General features: G+C 40.9%; 1 protein-coding gene across 2 annotated transcripts in view; it reads right to left on the bottom strand.

The window, feature by feature from the left end:
• LOC309664483 (uncharacterized protein) overlaps positions 1–20,577 on the bottom strand; it is a 151,586-nt gene that overhangs the window by 29,939 nt on the left and 101,070 nt on the right. Inside the window, exon 2 of one of the 2 annotated variants that reach the window (XR_014265801.1) lies at positions 18,750–19,148. The exons of the other annotated variant lie outside the window; for it this stretch is intronic. The gene's annotated coding sequence lies outside the window, so the exon portion shown is untranslated. Of the gene's footprint in view, positions 1–18,749; positions 19,149–20,577 lie in introns of those variants that run through there. 2 annotated transcript variants of the gene reach the window in all.

Here is a 20,577-nt window from a genome sequence, read left to right as displayed (position 1 = left end):
TATACACAGTAAATATTAGTTGTTTTACCTCTCAAAAAAATTCTGAAGATGAATAGTGGGGTGATAGTGACACAACAATGTGAGTGTACTTAATGCCACTTAAAATACTTAAAAGGGTAAATTATATGTTATGTATATTTTACCACAAGAAAAATTTCAACAAAGTAAAAGTGCATTTTCATTTAGGTGAAATGTTAGCAATGAGACCCAGACTGATACAATGAGAAACAGAAAGTTTCCTGCCTATGAACTCCCTGTGGTAATGGGAAACTCTACTCGTCCCAGCCACTGCTGCAGATCTCCTGGGCACTCTGGGTGGGTGCCACCACGCCCACCCTCAATTTCATGTCAGTGACACAAAACCCATTGCGACTGTACCTTGTTTGGTGTCACGCGGTGGCAGGACAGGACAGAATTTCTCAGTTCTTACCAGGGAATATAGTCATCATCAACTTCACACAGTGAGAGTCTCAAATTGCCCACAATCTTACCTAGCTCTTGCCAGCAGGAACACCTTTTTTATCTTAAGGTAATGAACTCTGAATCATTAATACAAATCAAGAGCTGAACGACGGAAAGTTACACACCCATGATTCAATCAAGATAAACGCCGAGAGGCCACGTGCTCCCACCCCCTGTGATTTGGATGCTTATATTACCCAGCTATGATGAGGGAGCCAGTTCTGACTGAAACTGCTTCCCACTGAAAATGGGTAGCGGAAAGTCTCCCAGGAGATTGTCTGTTAGGCAGCTTCCCCACTGTTTCTTGGGGAACACAGTGCAGTAAACAGATCATCTCAGGGGGCTGTCAAATAGACAAAACAGGAGTGAAGGTAACAAAATCAGCCCTTAGCAAATAACGTAAACTGGCATTAAGAAGAAGAAAATGGTGATTGAAAGAAAAGTGTTACTTGAAAGTAATAAAGCCAAAATCAGGAGAAAAAAGCAGAAAGCAAAACCAAAGTAAGTGTAAATGAGAAAATAAATTAAAATGAAATTTGAAAATGACCTAACAACTTTCTAATAGAGAGAAGTGAATCCAGTCAAGCTCTTCAGGCTCCAACCTGGAGGCAGGTAAAGTGAGGTGTGAACAATCAAGGCCACTTGCTTCTGTTCTGCAGGTGACAGCTGAGCTAGGACCCTTACCTGTGCACCTCTCCCCTGCATCCTCCTTTCATCCTTTCTCCCCTTCCCTGGTTGATTCTTGGCCTAAGGTAGTTCTTGAGGACCAGGCATTGGGTTCAGATCGATTTAGTGAAAAATATACATCTTGATGCATCTTGAGGGCTTCCTATGACTGAGGAAAGGACCAGTAAAGGACAAAGACTCAGGAAAAACTGATGCTCAGAGAGGTTGTGTCCAGATAAGAGGGCAGAAAAGCAAAGCCTGGCCTGGAACTGCTCTGCCTCTCATTTCCCTGAACCAAGACGCCCCAGGTCCTGAGCTGAGCAAGTCCACACCCCTTTATGAAGCAGGGAATGCGTTTTGTCCAACGCTGAACTCCTCATCGCTGGCTTCCAAACCTGGCAGGAACATCTGTGTCTATTCTACATCTCACTCCCAGTAGGGAGACAGAATTCACAAAGGCACCAAACAATCCAGCATCTTTGTTTCTATGTGGAACCTTGAGCAAAGATGGCAGATCCCTAAGAACAGAGCCACAGCCTGGGCTGGGACAACAGCAAAACCACAGCACATAGGTGTCCATTCAGGATCCTGAGGTCAGCAGTTCTCCAGGTCATTTCTGACCACTGCCCTTGGGCGCACCCTCACCTCCTAAACCCAGCCCTAAGGTGACCCAGACTTGCCTCTGCCCCACCAAGAACACGACTGCGTTGTACAGTCTTCCTCCCTCTCATCCCCTCTTTCTTCTGTGTGCTCTGGGAATCTATCTCACTGCACGTAATTAATCATAATAATAAACAGGAAAATAAAGGGCTACTTCAATCATACCTTAGAATATTCCAGAGTAACACAGAAATTGACCATTGTGTAACTCTGAGCCTCAGTTTCTTCGTCTGTAAAATGAAGACACTCATGGAGAAAGATTAAATTATATGATGCACCTGAAATGCTTAAAACCATGCCTGGCTCACAATAAACACTCAGTAAACGTCAGACACCAACCATGGTTCTTCACCTTGACACAAACTCCAGCCTCCCTTTCTAGATGCCACTCCTTGTAGTACTCAGGGGTGTTGTTTGCTCATTTTCTCACATTCCATTTGCCATGGTGTCCAGAGCATTTCTTATCAATTTCTCATCAATTCCAGATTAATCTTCTTCTTCCCTTACAAAAAGTGGGCACAACAAACAAAATGAGAAAGTGCCTCTTTTCCTTTACGATAAGCATCGTTTGACTATAGCCACCTCTGTCCTTCCAGGCCACTGTCATGTTCACGTTGAGATATATTGGAGTTCTTACTCCGGAACCTGTGAATGTGAACTTATTTGGAAATCTGGTCTTTGCAGAAGTCATCAAGTTAAGATGAGGTCATGACAGTGGACCCTAATCCAATATGACCTGGGTCCTTACAAGAAGAGAAGAGACATGCACAGAGGGAAGATGAAATAAAGACACAGAGGGAGAACACCCCATGACAGTGGAGGCAGAGATTGGAGTGATGATCTACAAGCCAAAGAACTCCAAGAATTACTGACAACATCATAAACTAAGAGAATGACCTGGAAGAGATTCTCCCGAGACCCTTGCCCTGCCCATGCCCTGCCAAGACACTGATTTTGGACTTCCAGCCTCCAGAATTATGAGAGAATAAATTTCTGTTGTTTTAAGCCCCTCAATTTCCAGTACTTTGTTACAGCAGCCCTAGGAAACTCATACAGGGAGAGATTTAATTCCTTTCAGTTTAAAGGTGCCCTGTACTGTTTGACAGGGGAGGGTTTTCAAAAGACCCTAGATATCACAGTCAGGTTCCTTTAATAAGTGACTCATGTATTTATTATTTATTTCATCTAAGGATAGAAAACTTATTGGCGATGTAATTCACTGACCATTTCACTTATTATGACTTGGGTATATATGGATGAAAAAGTGTTACCACAGTAATTTTGCATTCCATTCTGACGATATTTTTTGGTAACTCTCAAATTTTCTTCCAATATGTAGGAGCTTTTCCTATGTCTGAATTTTCCATCAGTGGGCACTTTAGCTAATAAAGCATTTGCTGCAGCATACACAAGAGCTCCCCAGGGATCTCTTTCCACTGCTCAAGTGATTTTTCTCTTCTCTCTCTTCTAAAAAAGAAGGATACTGAATCATTAAAATGTTCAAAGCTCTGAGAGGAAGATAAGCCATTCAGGTTGAATGATTAAGAACATTAAAAAACACAAAAGAGAAGACAGGAGTTCAAATCCAAATAAACTTCATTTGTCTAATGCACATCAAACATTATTTATTTTGAACTTCTCTCCCTTGGCCATAGCTGTAGTGTGAGGCCAAGTTCTGGTATTTCCACCACCTGCCCTTCTTCTTTCTTATGCACAGCTCCTTCTAGAAAAATGCCCTGACCTTCGACTCTTCTTCAAAACTGCTCTTCCTTAGCTCTTAACTGATCCCTCCTCAAGGACAAAGTGAAAGGTAGAGTATGCCAATAAAATAAGCAGAGGTTTTCAAGCATACCACAGGGTAATTGGGAAAATGACTGGAAGATGAGTCATGTGCTTCAGGTCCGGAGCTCACCCTATAGGTATTTAGGGTGCATGGCAGACAGATGCACTCCTGTCCATGCATCCAAACCAATGTAATATCATCTCAGAGACAGCTTATCCTTTTATTTTATTTTATTTTATTTTATTTTATTTTATTTTAATTGAACTGATTGATTTTATCCTTTTTTAAAAAAATAAATTTATTTATTTATTTTTGGCTGTGTTGGGTCTTCGTTTCTGTGTGAGGGCTCTCTCCAGTTGCGGTGAGCTGGGGCCACTCTTCATCGCGGTGCGTGGGCCTCTCACCATCGCGGAGCACAGGCTCCAGACGCACAGGCTCAGTAGTTGTGGCTCACGGGTCCAGTTGCTCCGCAGCATGTGGGATCCTCCCAGACCAGGGCTCGAACCCGTGTCCCCTGCATTGGCAGGCAGATTCTCAACCACTGCGCCACCAGGGAAGCCCTAGCTTACCCTTATATATGCCAGAAGAAAGCCACCTCACCATAAAACTCTTAGAAGAGAACATAGGCAAAACATTCTCTGACGTAAATAGTACCAATGTTTTCTTAGGTCAGTGTCCCAAGGCAATAGAAATAAAAGAAAAAATAAACAAATGGGACCTAATCAAACACACAAGCTTTTGTACAGTAAAGGAAACTATAAACAAAATGAAAAGACAACATACGGACTGGGACAAAATATTTGCAAATGATGCAACCAACAAGGGCTTGATTTCCAAAATATACAAACAGCTCATACAACTCAATAACAACAACAACAACAAAACCCAATTAAAAAATGGGCAGAAAACCTAAATAGACATTTCTCCAAAGAAGACAAACAAATGGCCAACATGCACATGAAAAGATGTTCAACACTGCTAATTGTTAGAGAAATGCAAATCAAAACTACAATGAGGTACCACCTCACACCAGTCAGAATGGCCATCATTAAAAAGTCTACAAATAACAAATTCTGGAGAGGGTATGGAGAAAAGGGAACCCTCCTACACTGTTGCTGGGAATGTAAACTGGTGCAGCCACTCTGGAAAACAGTATGGAGGTTCCTCAAAAAACTAAAAATAGAGTTGCCATATGATCCTGCAATCCCCCTCCTGGGCATATATCAAGAGAAAACTATAATTAGACAAGATACATGCACCCCAATGTTCATTACAGCACTATTTACAATAGTCAAGACATGGAAACAACCTAAATATCTGTCGACAGATGAATGGATAAAGAAGACGTGGTACACATATGCAATGGAATACTACTCAGCCATAAAAAGCATGAAATAATGCCATTTGCAGCAACACAGATGGACCTAGAGATTATCCTATTAAGTGAAGTAAGTCAGATAGAGAAAAAGAAATATCAGATGCTATCACTTCTATGTGGAATCTAAAATACAACACAAATGAATTTATCTAGGAAACAGAAACAGACTCACAGACATAGAGAACAGACTTGAAGTTGCCAAGAGTGAGGAGGGCTGGGGGAGAGATGGATTGGGAGTTTGGGATTAGCAGATGCAAACTGTTATATATAGAATGGATAGACAACAAGGTCCTACTGTATAGCACAGGGAACTATATTCAATATCCTGTGATAAAACATAATGGAAAAGAATATGAAAAAGAATGTGTATATATACATAACTGAATCACTTTGCTGCATGGCAGAAATGAACACAACATTGTAAATCAACTATATTTCAATAAAATTGATTTTTAAAAAAGAAGAAAGTCACCCAAAAAGGTTTTTCTGAAGTTGAAATAGTACTTACTCTTATCTATATCATCTAAAAGCCTGTATTAGGAATATATTCACTGTGGAAATGACTTAGAATCTACTTACATGAAGGAAACTTAAGTCTAAATCCCAATTTGAGCTGAAAATCTCAAGTAAGTAATGAGCATATTTTTATATTTTTTATGTTTAATAAAAAGGCCATATAAACGGTTTGACTTCTAACAGTTAGTACACAGATCTTATATTTGACATAATTTAGGTCGAGTGTATAATTTGGGAAACAAGATCAGCACAAAAGCACCATGAAAGAGAAAAGACGATAACTGAAAGCATTCCAAACACCAGCACAGAGAGACTGAGCGTCGTAGAGTTCATGGTCATCCAGAAAGACATCTGAGAAACGGCACCATTTTGGAAGCTGTTCACGTGGCAGAGACACGGCTTAGTGAATACTGCCTCGGTTTCCCATGAACCTCCCTATGTGCTGCAGGTAATGCAAAGGGTCCAGGACGGATGATGCTGCAGGCAGTGGGCTGCCTTAGAGGATCAAGCACCACGCTCGGGGGATTCACTGCTCGTGTAATGAGAAGATGCAGACCTGCTCCTTGCCTGGGGGAGGCTGGCCTCTCATCTCTCAGGACTGCTGTTTCTCTAGCACACCCTGAGAATGGCCTGGATAAAATGCAGCTAGAGCCTTCACTCTTAGCCTATCTAGAAAGAGCACACAAGCACTCAGGGTCCATGTGGATTGCATCTCCCCACATATCTTGAGGCTATTTCAGTGGGTAAGGGAACCAAATAAAAACACTATTTAGGGGAGGATGCAGAGAAATTGGAACCCTTGTGGAAATGCAAAATGGTGCAGCCACTATAAAAAACAATATGAAGGTTCGTCAAAAAAAGTAAAAATAGAATTAGCATAATAAACTCCAGCAATTCCTCTGCCGGGTATATGTCCAAAACAACTGAAATCTGGATCTTGAAGCGATATTTGTATACCCATGTTTATCACAGCATTATTCACAATAGCCAACAGGTGCAAACAACCCAATTGCCCGTAGATGGATGAATAGATCTCTTAGTCCATTCAAGTTGATATAACAAAATACCACAGACTGGGTGGTTTACAAACAATAGAAATTTATCGCTCACAGTTCTAGAGGCTGACAGTCTGAGGTCAGGGTGCCAGTAAGTTTGGGTGAGGGCCCTCTTCTGGGTCTCAGACTTTTTTTTTTTTTTTTAGATTTAATTTAATTAATTTATTTATTTATGGCTGTGTTGGGTCTTCGTTTCTGTGCGAGGGCTTTCTCTAGTTGCGGCAATTGGGGCCACTCTTCATTACGGTGCGCGGGACTCTCACTATCGCGGCCTCTCTTGTTGCGGAGCACAGGCTCCAGACGCGCAGGCTCAGCAATTGTGGCTCACGGGCCTAGTCGCTCCGCGGCATGTGGGATCTTCCCAGACCAGGGCTCGAACCCGTGTCTCCTGCATTGGCAGGCAGACTCTCATCCACTGCGCCACCAGGGAAGCCCTGGGTCTCAGACTTTTGTTGCATTCTCTCATGTTGGAATCAGGTAGGGATCTCTCTGGAGCCTCTTTATGAGTCACTAAGCCCTTTCTTAGTGGAAGACTTAGTCACTTCCCAAAACCCCCTACCTACTAATACTATCACCTTAAGGGGTTAGGATTTCAACGTATGCATTCTGGTGGGATACAAACATTCAGACCATAGCAACTGATAAACAAAATCTGGGATATACATACAATAGAATATTATGCAGCCCTAAAAAGAAGGAAATTCTGTCATGCGCTATAATATGGATACTCAAGGACATTATGCTACTTGAAATAAACCATCACGAAAGGACAAATACTGTATGATTTCACTAATATGAAGTATCTAAGGTAGTCAAAATCATTGAAACAGATAGTAGAGAGATGGTTGCCAAGGGCTGAGGGGATGGGGAGGGAAATTTGTGTTTAGTGGGTTTAAGTTTGCTTTACAAGATGAGAAAGATCTAGAGATCTATTCCACAACAATGTGAATATACTTAACACCACTGAACCGTACACTTAAAAATGGTAAGGATGGTAAATTTAATGTTATGTTTTTTTACCACAATTAAAAAACTATTTTGTATTTCCTTTGCTTTTTTTCCTCTAATCCTTTCAAAACCTGATATTGAATTGAACAGCAATATACGCATGTAGTTTAAAAATACCATTCATCGCGTACTCATGGCATATCTTTACCCAGAATGAGAAATGCTATTAATAATTTATCTTGTATGCTTCCAGAAATAGTCTAATTATATGTACATGCACATATACGTATATGTTCATCTTGGAAATTTCTAATGGAAGCACAATAAATACATCCCTTTTCCTAGCTGTAAAAAAAAAATGTTTCTTAAATCTCATTATGAATAAATGTATTTGATAATCTTGTACACATGAAACTTATATAATGTTTTAAACCAACGTTACCTCAAATAAATAAACAGATCAATTAATTAAATAACCTCATTGTTTTCAAAGGAATGAAATCCATATAATACTATATTATTCCATAAAATGGAGTATCGTAATTTCTTTGTGTTCACCTATTGACAGAAAACTGGATCTTGACTGTAAACAATGCACTTAGTTTTCTTACAGGCACTTTCTGTGCACCTCTGAGTGTTCCTGTGGGACTAACTCCTAGAATTGGAATTGTTACTTGGTGTAGACGATATATTGACAGGACTTAAAAGCATTACTCCTTTTGGGCTGTCATCTTCAGCGCTCTAAATAGCGGGTGCTTTTGAACACTTAACTTTATAGAAATTGTCCTCCAAGGACGTGCATAATGCTGTGATGAACATGGGTGTACAAACATCTCTTCAAGACCCCGCTTTGGGTATATGCTTTGGGCATATCCCCATCTTATGCCATTTTATGCTCCTACCAGCACTGTCTGAGAGTGCTTGCTTCCCACGCCCTGAGGAAGAGGATCCCCATCCTGTATCATCACTTTATTCACCTCCAACATGAAGCCTCTGTACTGTGCTAAGGTGGTTTGAGTGTGGGCCCTGCAGCCAGACAGCTAGGGTTCAAATCCTTGTTACATCACTAACTAGTTCTGTGATTTGAGGATAGTGAACTTGAACTTTTCATGCCTCAGTGTCCTTTTCTGTAAACTGGGCATAAGAGGGCTGTTGTGAGGATGTGTTTAATAAATATGTATAAAGCGCATGAAGCAGTGTCAGGCACTCACTAAGTACTCAGTATAACACTTCTTATTGGTTTAATAGTTTTCTTTAAATTGATTCTCTTTTTAACCTTAGTTTTATGCTAAATGCTATGTAATAATATCATAGATCAGATGTATACTATCTATATCTTATTCTGAAAGACATCAAATTACATGCATACATTTAAAATGAAAAGAAAGTTTTTCTAGGACACAGTTTGAAAAGGACTGTCCTAAGCAAGAGTATTAGCAAAGGTTTTGTGGAGTTCAAGTGGGAGAGGTTACATTGTGTCACACTGATGTTGTAATTTTCATTTCTTCATACTGAATCCATACATCATACCTTAAATAGATACAAAGTGGACTAGACCAGGGGTAAGCAACCTAAACCCAGAACCAGCTGGCTGTGTGGCTTTTTAAATAAAGTTTTATTGGAACACTGCCACACTCGTTCATTTACATATTGCTTCTGGCTACTTTCACACAACAGCAGAGTTGAGCAGTCACAACAGAGACTGCATGGTCTACAAAACCAAAAATATTTATTATCTGTCCCTTTATAGAGAAAGTTGGCTGGCACCTGGTCTAAACCAATATTTCTCTCTGTCTGAGACCCTTAAACATGCTTGAACAGCATCCAGCTTCTCAACTGCTGCCCTAGTCTTAGCCACTCTGAAAGTTTGAGGTTTGCTGATCAGAAATTCTCAACATCTCAGAGTTTTGAGACTGTGATATTAATATTAAAAAAAGTACTCAAAGCCTGTCTTCCTGTTTTGCAAAATTTTAAAATTTCATCATTGCTTTTGTCTATACAAATATATAAAATGTGGTCTGCATCAAAGGCAGAAAATTGTTCTAACTGTTAAGTGGCATAGGACTGCAGAGTGCAGAAACCATAGGAGTTATCAAGGGCTGTGAACACAGCAGTGCTCTAAACACTCCACCTCTGCTGTGGGCCATTTTCGCAAGATCCCAATTAGTGTGGTACCAAACCACTTGAGTCTTTTATGTCAAAACAACAGACCCAGGAAATCACCCATGAATAGCCTGAAGTACATACCATATCTGTGCCTTCTGTACATTTACATTATGTGTGCAAATTGTAGAATTTGTAGACTTTGACTGTCGTTCCCTATGAGACCCACTATTAGTACAACATCCTATGAAGCTAAGCTGCCAGAACGGCAGTCACGAGGAAGAATTTCCATGAAACCCTGGTGAGATGCTCCCTGGGCTGTCCTGCCTTCCACCTTCCCAAAACTTGGTTCTGCAGCACTTCCTTTCAATGAGTCTGCTGCCGGAGCACCTTTTTTGGTAAAAATTCACTTTTTCCATCATTTACTTCTCTTGATCAAAAACAATACTTTTGCCATCTCCCAAATGAATAAAAAAGTCTACTTATAAAGCTATTTCCCCCACAACTATGCCATACTCTGTTCATATTACTGTTTAAGATTTACCTTTTTCATAAAATATATCCTAATTTCCATATATCTCTAATAACACCACTTCTGGAACTACTTCATTCCAGGAAAAGTAAAACTGTAATTTGTAAGATGTCTCAAGAGTTGCTATTTATCCTGCTGCATATTTAAAATTCTACTCACCACCACACCCCTCCCTCCCAACCTGATAACACCTGGCAATTCAAATGAGCAAAATCGTTACTTTTGCAAAGCAATAAAGTAGGTACAAAGGATATCGGGATAAACAAGCTGTAGTCCCTGATGCCAGAATTGATGTGAAATAAGCACGAGGTGAATAAATATGGCAAAAGAAAAGTAATACTTGAGAAATAAAAATGAAAAATCCTAGGAGTAGAAAAAGAAGGGCGTGTCTACACAATTTTAGTACAGAGTAAAAGGGATTCGAGTGAAGGTTTTCAAGTTGGGAAGGATTGTAATCGACAAATGGAAGGAAGGACGCGCCACACCCACCGAATGCAGCTGGCCCTGGCGAGAGGCAGTTGTTACTGGATCCTGGCTTTCCAGGATCGGCTACTTTGTGGTAGCAGCTCAGGTGTCTCATTCACTTCTCTGCCTCAACCTTTTCAGCTGCTCTGAGAGTTTTCGACAGACCAAATCCAGCTTTTATCTCTATTGTCACTGAGACCTGCAATGAAGGGCAAATGGAACCACCTCTCTCTCAGGTTCAGTAGGGCATCGTCCTTGTACAACTTTGTGGGGAAGAAGTGTTAAGCCTCTTGTTACACTTAGGCTTGGCACCGAAAGGCTCCCATCACACAAGCAGCATCACACAGTTGGCTAAGTTTTAACTTAACTAACCATCTGGGTTGAGGTCTGTTTGAGAACAGCAACTTTTCCTTAACTCAATCTAACAACTCCTTATTGAGAATCTGTTATAGGCCTGGCCCTCTGAGGAGATTAATCCCTGACCTAATGGCTCTCAGAGCCCAGAAGGGGGAGACATGTACAGAAAATTCAACTGTGGTCCACAATGGTAAGTGCAATCAACAAGACTGTCCATGGTACAAAGTCACTGCCTCGGGGATCAATGCGCTTGACGTAATGAGGTGAATGGTTAGGAAGGAGAGGGCCGTGTCCCTGACAAGGCCAAGTACATGGAAGAGATCGATACACAATCATTGAAATGCTGCTCCTATTCTGCCCAAAACCACCCAGTCTCAGAGCCAAACTTGAAATCGGCAAGCCTGGAGCTGGCACAAGCCTCAGACAGCCAAGGCACACTCTGCAGACCCTTCTTTGCAACCTCCTACCTGATGTGGGGCTTGGCTCTGTTGAGTCATCAACTCATTAGCAATAAATGTATTAACCTAGACCTGAAATAAACCAACATATATTTAAATGACTGAATTAGCAGGAATCTCTGTCAAGAGAATTTCCGCTCCTTCTACCAATAGAGCTTCACACTTAGCAGAGTGTCTGCTGCCTTACATACAAACCCTCCTTATCTCTGAGTCCAGTTTTTCTTATTATGATTTGACACTGTTCTTATCCCTCTTTATTCTGAAACTACACAGTCATATGATCTTTCTATTTATACCAAGTAAACGTCATTCTTTTAAACCTGAATCCAATATTCTTTATTAATTTGATTATGCAATATTTCAAACATCCCCCCAAAACAGATATGCATGTACTGATAATCTAGATTTATTTTAACAAGGTAAATATTTTGCCATATGTGCATCAGCTCTTTCTCTTAAATAAATGAAGTGGTGCAGGTATAACAAACAGTCCCCTTCCCAACCCCCATGCTTCCAGTATTTCCGTGTCTTTTTTCTGCCCTGCAAATTTGGGGTCACCTTTGTTGCTCTCTTAGAGCACTGTGAGATTGTTGTGAATCTTTCAATACAATATTAATTAGCCTTATTAATTAGTCTACTTGGTGCTCTATGTTGGAAATGATCTAGAGAAGAACAAAGGTTCAAACGATTTGCTATGTCTATTTTATATTCATTTAAGGACCTACTGCAACCTATTTTCTCAAGGCGAAAGAAATCTATTAAATAGAATTATTTATACTAGAACTTATGTTTATTTCAAGTAATTTATTTTCTTATTTTTCTCAAATATATTTTGCCAGTCCTTTCCTAGAAGAATGCCTTTTTCACACAAAGGGCCTGCATAGGAAGAAAAATGCACTTAAATTCTAAGTTTAATTCAATGCATTTTGAATAACAATTTCCATCTTAAATTCATAAAGGATACAACTTCTGAATTAGAGTTCTGATGAGTTTTTAATATGAAGAATAAACTCCTAATGAATGCAGAGTATAGCGATTCAGGAAATATTATAGTTCTCAAAGATAGGACTAACTTTAACCACTTGATTGTTATTCACTAATAACAATGAGAAAATACCTGGGCTCCGCCCCCCTAGGTTGGTGACCATCAGGGAGAAAGAGGGTGTCTTGCAGTCAGAGGGCACTGGAGCAAGCTTCCTGAGGCCCTGTTACAGAGAGCATCACCTGTTCAGGCTAACACGTGTGTGGGATAAGCTGCATCCTACAGCAGGCGGCACAGTCTCCTCTGATCCAGGCAGCTGGAGGATAGTTAAGGGGCAAAACAATTTCCCCCACAGATGGGACTTGGTTCATCCCAGTCAGTGCTTCTCACAATCTAGCTTGTACTGGAATCCCCTGCTCATCTTGTTAAAATGCAGATTCTATTCACTAGGTTGGGGTGGGGGCTGAGATTCCATATTTGTATCAAGATCCCGGGTGATGCTGCTGGTCCGTTGGTTACATGTTGAGTAGCAGGACTCATAGCAATCTAGGTCCTTTAATTCATAGAGAAAAAGGGAAGGCGAGGAGTAGAAAGATAAGATGTATACGAAGAGGAAAGCAGAGAAATAGAAAAGAAAGCAAAAGGTCATGGAGAGAGAGTGAAAGAGAGAGAGAGAGAGAGACAAAGAACAGGAAATTTGATAATATGGCCCTCCCAGCATCCCTCCATTCTAAGTGCCCCCATTAGGGTGGACATCAAGTCTTTACATGGCCCCACCCCCCAATCCAGGGGCTTCGGTGCTAAGTGTAGGGTGGCCTGGGAGCCGTCCTGATCAGATCAGCTCTTCACAGGTGGTGAGATCTGAGACTCCCCTCAGCCAGAGCCAAGTAAGTCCGAGCATTTCCTCAGATTTTTGAACCAATATAGGAAAATGAATGCCAGAAGCTAATCCACAGAAGGCATAGGACAGGGCTGCCTCTTAGTTACAGCCATTCCAGAGACCCAGCTAAATCCTCCCCTTCTCCGTGTGGTCGGATTCCCAAATTACCTAGACTGATTCAAGTTGATTTTCTAGAATTTGTAACAATACAGATAGAAGACGGATATAGGGGAAAATGGAGAGAGAAGAGAGAAATAAGGAGAAAAGTATTTAATGAAAAGTGAAAAAATAGATAAGGAAAGAATAGAAGGATAGAGGAGAAGAGGCAGAAATAGTAAGGAGATGAGAATGAAGACAAAGTATTGATAAAAGAGAAGAAAAAACACCCAGGAATTGCAGGAGGAAAGGTCCCCATGGCCAATAGGGACCCAGTGGTCCCTGGGCCAGATAAGCCTCAACAGAGGACACCATTGCAGTGGACACCATTAGGCACGGTCTCCCGAGAGGAGAGGTGGGTATTGGCCTGGCTCTCATTGAGTCAGCCCATTGTTCCCAAACAACTGGAACGGGGAGGGAGAAGAGACAGAGTCAGGGCAGGCAGGTGGTCTGGGAAGGACAAGGCTTGCTATAGGGTCCCAAGAAGACCAGATAGGTGCCCAGGAGGGTGGTGATGGAGCTGCCCCAACACCCCTCTAGAATACTGCCAGCGCTCTAGGCTGCCCACTCACAGACCTCTCCTGCCCACCAGGGATGCTCACAGACCCAGACTCAGAGCAGGACAGTGGTTGGCGCCCACACCTCTCCCCAGCCTGGTCCAGAGGCCCCCAGGGAGCTCAGAGCTCACATTAGCTTGCAGGTAAGAATCCTGGTTCGCAAGGGCTGCCCCACAAAATTCTTGTAATGAATCTAAGAGTCACAGTAGATTGATGTAAGTGTTGGCTGACATATTCTCAGGGAAACAGTAGAAAATAAACATTAGTGAGCTCTGTCAGTGATCACTGATCTGCTGCACTGCTCACTGCAATGCTGTTCTATCATCCTCAGCGTCCTAAGACTCTGGCCACTTCCTGATTTAGTTGGGCTGAAGCTGCAAACTCATCTTCTAAGTCCTATGGACGTTTAGCACCAAGCTTGGTCAAGCCACCTGGTTTACTAAATGACCGACATAAACCATGATTGTTCACATCGTATAGGAAATGCACCCCTTCTAAACTTGTTCAAACAGTGATACTTCTTCCACTACATTTCAAGTGAGGACATTTACTCTGCACATCAAAAGAGTTTGTATGTCTTGAGATGTAGTGCATCCCTTGGTGAGAGATGGTGATGCCTTTTCTGTCATGTAAGACACATGCCTTTATTTCCATTTAAATAAAACCCTTTTGGAATGTATTTCACAGATCTGAGTATTTGTTTAATTTTTTTGGTTATTTTCACATAGAAATCCAGTTCAGCCATGGAAGCAGTCACTCATTAAGAAAAAATATTAAAGTGGAACATATCACCAGTGAAGAACATAATTTCTTTTTTTAAGAAAGTCAATTTGGATAACTAACCTTCAGTAACTGGACCTGCAGTCCTCAAATCCCTTAGTAAAAGACTTTGTGGCCAGCCATGTCTCAATTTTATAATTTTGAGAATTTAGAGAGGTATACATTGCATTTCACATATTAATTAATATTCCATGGCAAACATGTGGCAAAGCATATGGACAACTTGCCCAAAGTAACATAAGTAAAGATCTTCTGTCTTATTATCATCTCATGTCCATTTTCAGTAAGGAGTTAGGATTGACCTTTTTCTGAGAGTTTTCGGAATTTGGAAAGAGTTAACATGTATTAGCGGACAGAGTTAGCACAGACAGCAGATAGACCCAGAAGAACAAGAAAATTCACTTAAAATAATTATGACAGGGAGAACATCCACAAAACTTTTAAGGCCAGAGAAGGAGTGCTTGATTTGGACTTTCTTATAAAAGTAGAAGGAGGCTTCCTGAGAAGGAAGCCAATACACAGTCTTTCTTGCTGGGGGTCAAGGTTACATCAGCGAGGCCACAAGCTGGGGACACTGCTGTGGGTGAGAGCTACACTAGTGATGGCGGGGCAGCAGCCTCTCAGGGGAGACACCTGTGACACACCAACTGCGAGCAGGTGCTCAGATACCCCTGCAACATGACTTCATATGACTCTGGAAAACATCTTCAGATCCAATGAGAAATGTGTTTGCTAGGAAAGGATACCAAATGCAGAAAGAAAAAAAACATCAGAGATGTATAAATACAGTGGGGTGGGCAGAAAGGCCTCAAAGATGTCCAGGCCCTAAAGAAAGGAACTGTGAATATGTTACTTTGCATGGCAAAAGGGACTCTGCAGATGAGATTATGGTTAGGAAGACTGTCCTGGATTACCCAAGTCGATCCAGTCTAACCACATGAGCCCTTAAAGTAGAGGACTTTCTCCAGCTAGAAGAAGAGGAAATCGGAGAGGTGCAGCAGAAGGAGAACAAGAACAAAGAGCGATTTAAAGATGAAAGGGACTTGACCCCCTGCTGCAAGAACAGGCCACACAGAAAGCATAAGGGATGTGGGAAACCTCTAGGAGCAAAGACCAGCCCCCAGCTGGCAACCTACAGGAGATCAGTGTCTCAGTCCTACACCCACAAGGAAGTGAGTGAGTGTGTATGCAGAAGCATCAGGAGGGCAGTCCTGACTGCTGCCCTCTGAAAGGCCTGCTTGCAAGGCTGGCCCATTCCCAAGACTCTAATGATAAAGGTGGCTTAGTGTGCCTAATGTTTGTTCAAACAGTGTGGTTCATACTCAATACCTGCCTTCCTTCTGGGAGTCTGGGATTTTGTTACATGCAAGGCAGAGGGTGCCTACATGACCAGCCCCCAGTACATGAGTTCACCTGGTTGGTAATATTCCATGTGGGTTTCTATAACTCACTGCTGGGGGATTAACTTCCCTGGGAGAGGACTGTAGAAACCTGGGCCTGATTTCCTCTGGGCTTCACCCCAAGCACACTCTTCCTTTGCTCATTTTGCTCTGTGTCCTTTCACTGTGCTAAATCATAGCTGTATGACTACACACTGGTCCTGTGAATTCTCCCAGCAAATCATGGAACCTGGGGAAGGTTCTGGGAATCTCCAGACACCTTGAAGGACAAGTCTTCCCCAGAGCCTCTAGGAAAAATGCCTTAAGCAGAGAACCCAGCCAGGTCTACTGTACTTTAGACCTACAGAACTATGACATAATAACTCTGTCTTGTATTAAGTCACTAAATCCATGAAAATGTGTTAAAGCAGTGATAGGAAATTAAGTAAATGGCACCATGAATAAACATATTACTTTCACTAATGAAGAGTATAATATCTCAAGGACATTTTTTAAAATCTTAAATTCATTCTCAAGTTAACATCAGCAATTCATATCTAAAACAACCACGTGAAGAAGGGGTAGAACCTCTGGTAAGGTGTATGGTTGATTTTTAAGAGCAGCTGACATTTTGTGAGAGGTCTGGAAAGCAGCCAAACCAGCCCAATCTTTTTAAAGAAACTGTGAGTATAATGTCAGAATCATCAACTAGTGTGATTTACTGCTTTCAGTGCCAGTTGTGTATAGTCGGGCCCAGATTAGGAGATGAATTCACTTAACCCACGGTGGTGCGCGCAGGAGATGTGAGGATCTTCCACTCATTCGTTTTAATTCAGCAAACATTTACCAACGTGCTCGGCCCCAGGCACCATGAAGTGCTGGGGACACAGGGAGGGATGCAAGCTCAGCAGGAGTGTAAGGCAGGCCACTTTATCCATGTTTATTGTGTGATAGGATGGATAGGATTGAGGGGTCCACTTCTGTCCTCACCTGCATGATCTAGGGTTAATAATGCCACTATATTCTTGACCCTACCTCCCCAAGGGTGCCTGACCTTTAAAGAAATCAGCAGAGGGTGATGCTTACATATGATTCCTCTCCAACCTGCTTCACTAAAAACAAGAATTGTTAGAGTTGCTCAATCAAATGGGATTGGAGCGGGGCGAAAATATGAACCTTAATTAATACAATGAAGAATAAGTAGGCATTAACTATTAGTTAACTAATTTTGAAAAATAATATTTAATTTTGAACAAAAGTTCTCTATGTAAGTAGATGTTTCATTAAGCTTTAACTTACTTAAGCAATATTGACCTTAACCCTGCTTTGGACTTGGTGTTCTTAGAATAAGCACAACATTAATATCTGCTTCGGATCATACACATGGCAATTACTTGTTTGGAAACCTTAGGTCAGCCAGCCCTAAAAACACTCACATAGCCCTTCCCACTTTGTTCTTTTATCTAGTATTAGACAACTAACTAGTTTTTCTTGATTCAATTTGCATCAACATTTATTGACTAACTAATAAAAGCTCCAGGGATAAGAAATTAAGTAGACCACAATCTATTAAGTTATAATAAGTTACAGAGTTCTAAGGAAATTCAAATGAGGGCAGTTTGTTACACAACGAATATTATCATTTTGTTGCCTGTTACTTTTATAGATAAGCTATGTGCTAAGACATAACGGCTTTTTAGCTGACAATGTTCTTCTTACTCTGACAATTAAGAAAAAAAATTTCTTAAGTTATACAACATTCTTAGCCTAAATTAAATGGAAGATACACTGTGTATTTTTTATTGTGGTAAGATATACATAACAAAAAGTTTAGCATTTTAGCCACTTTTAAGTGTACAGTTCTGGACATTAACATTCACATTGTTGTGCAAACATCACCACCTTCCATCTCAAGAACTTTTTCATCTTCTCAAACTGAAACTTTGTCTCCATTAAAACACTTACAGTCCATTACTCCCTTCCCCTGGCTCTTGGCAACCATCTAAATTATATTTTTAATAAGAAGAAAAAAGTAATTTCTTCTCCACCTGATGAATCTTCTTCAGGCCACACCCCATCAGCCAATTGCAAACCTGCTGCAGACCTTTACAAGACTCTACTTTTAGAGCTTCTCATTCAGAGCAGACTGTGATTTAAAGATATGAAATGCTAAATATAGAATAAATTACATAAATTTTAATATTCAAAAAGTTAAGCAAACAAAATTTAATTCTTCTAAAAGAAGCATAGATATGTAATCAGAAGTAGAAACTGTCACTGATGTAAAATAGTTATGATTCCAAAGAATCCTAGGGATCTACTGTCCATAAATTACAAGGGGCCACATGGTGCCCAAGTTCCTGTTGGTGCAGGAACTCAACATATTCCTCAACAAGTCCTCCACAGAGAGACTCTCCATCACATCTATTTTTACATGTTCAGGGTCTTTCAGAAATTTCAGTTTATCAGAGGGCACAGAGAAAATGAATTTGCTTTATTTAAAAATGCTGAGGCAATATAAACTATTGTGTTTTTTATAAAACAAAAATAAAATCAGTCATATGTGACTTATTTATTCCTTAGACTTCACACTATTTAAAGGAATAATGGGAAGACATTTTCAATATTTCGCTACATTATAAAATTGTTTTACTTATTTCATAAATTAGCCATGGACGGTGTATTCTGGAACGTCACATGTGGCTTACATTCAGTGGAAACATTTTCAAGTAACTTAGGAGGCTCTGTTTCTATACTTGATCTGACAGATGGGCAGCAACATGCAGTAACTGGCATAATTCATACTCCGACAGACTGCTTTTCAATAAAGCACATACCCAGATGCTTTCCTCTCGTCGATATTGCTTCCAGTTCCTCCCGCCATCGCTGAACATCAGGAGGTAGCTGGTCACCCAGTCGGAGCTCCCGTATCCTCCCTGGGTGGCCACAGCTGTGACCTCCATTCTTTCTCCAAGGTCAATCTGCAGCCACTGGTATTTATTTGACACAAGGGGAGACCAGCCACCAGCTCCTTTTTGTGGGAATAAAAAGAAGAAAACCAGTAAAGACAGAGAAATCTTTGAAATCTATATTAACCTGTAAGATTGGGGTCATAAATAAGATTTATGAAAATCATAGTTTCAAATTCTGCATCATATAATGCCTCAGAATTATACAAACACACTCACATACACACACACCAACACAAAATAAAAACACAGGTTAAATCTAAATGGATGAAGCCTATATTAATTGTTTTGTTTCTTAGTTCATAACCCCTGACTCTCTGGTATTGGGGTGTCCCGCTAAGTGAAATTGCTTAATGTAATAGGTGGACAACTAAACACCATGCCATTACATCAGTGCTTGGAACTAGTGTCGTTACTGGCTTCAATGCATGACTTGCCCTTTGTTGGACATAAACAAAGGGCAAACTTTCCTTTGTTGGAAAATAACAAACTTTCCTTTGTTGGAAAATAAAGCTAGAAAACCTTAATTCTGGATTCCCAGCATGAGGAAGTACAATGTTGAATGTTGGGATAACAAAGATGGCTATGGCATAGCCCTACACTCATGGTGCTTACAGACTCATAGGAGAAGCAGACATTTCAAAGAACAATTTGAAATGCAATATGGGAGGGGTGGAGGTGAAAGTGATTTCTGTGCAGGGAGGGAGAGTTCTAAAAAGTCAGCAAGGAGGGTGAGCGAGAACCCAGAGGAAGTGAATGGGGAGGAGTTTCTCAGGTATTCAAGACAATAGGCGCAGAGTGGAAATTACTGTGCTTTGTTTTCTCCAGTGCCTGTGAGACACCGAAGAATTAGGGATACCTGTGAATGTATTATTGATACATTTTGTTCTTCTAGTTTAACAGAAACATGAGTTTTGAATTTGGATTTAGATGTCATATTAAATTTTCTGAATTTAAATTATTATGCAATATAAAAATTGGGGGGCTTCCCTGGTGGCGCAGTGGTTGAGAGTCTGCCTGCCAATGCAGGGGACACGGGTTCGAGCCCTGGTTTGGGAAGAACCCACATGCCGCGGAGCAGCTGGGCCCGTGAGCCACAATTACCGAGCCTGCGCGTCTGGAGCCTGTGCTCCGCAACAAAAGAGGCCGCGATGGTGGGAGGCCCGCGCATCGCGATGAGGAGTGGCCCCCGCTTGCCGCGGCTGGAGAAGGCCCTCGCACAGAAACGAAGACCCAACACAGCCATAGATAAATAAATAAATAAATAAATAATTAAAAGAAAAAAATTGGGAAACAGGTTTGAAATGCATTCTGGAACTGATATTTTGCTAATTATCCATGTCTAGAAAACACAGTGTCATGTAAACAGTCCTTAACACAAAAAAACTAGCTTTAAAAAAATTTTCCCCATTGTCCTGACATCTAATTTGAGGCTCTCATAATAAGGTCTGACACTTCAGACAACATTTATTATCTTTTCTATTAGGGGCT

The sequence above is a fragment of the Balaenoptera physalus genome (genome assembly GCF_965194825.1).
Source record: "Balaenoptera physalus genome assembly, chromosome: 7".
In the NCBI taxonomy this organism is placed as follows: Eukaryota; Metazoa; Chordata; class Mammalia; order Artiodactyla; family Balaenopteridae; genus Balaenoptera; species Balaenoptera physalus.
Note: the sequence above shows the minus strand (reverse complement) of the source record. Positions and strands in the feature narration are given on the sequence as shown.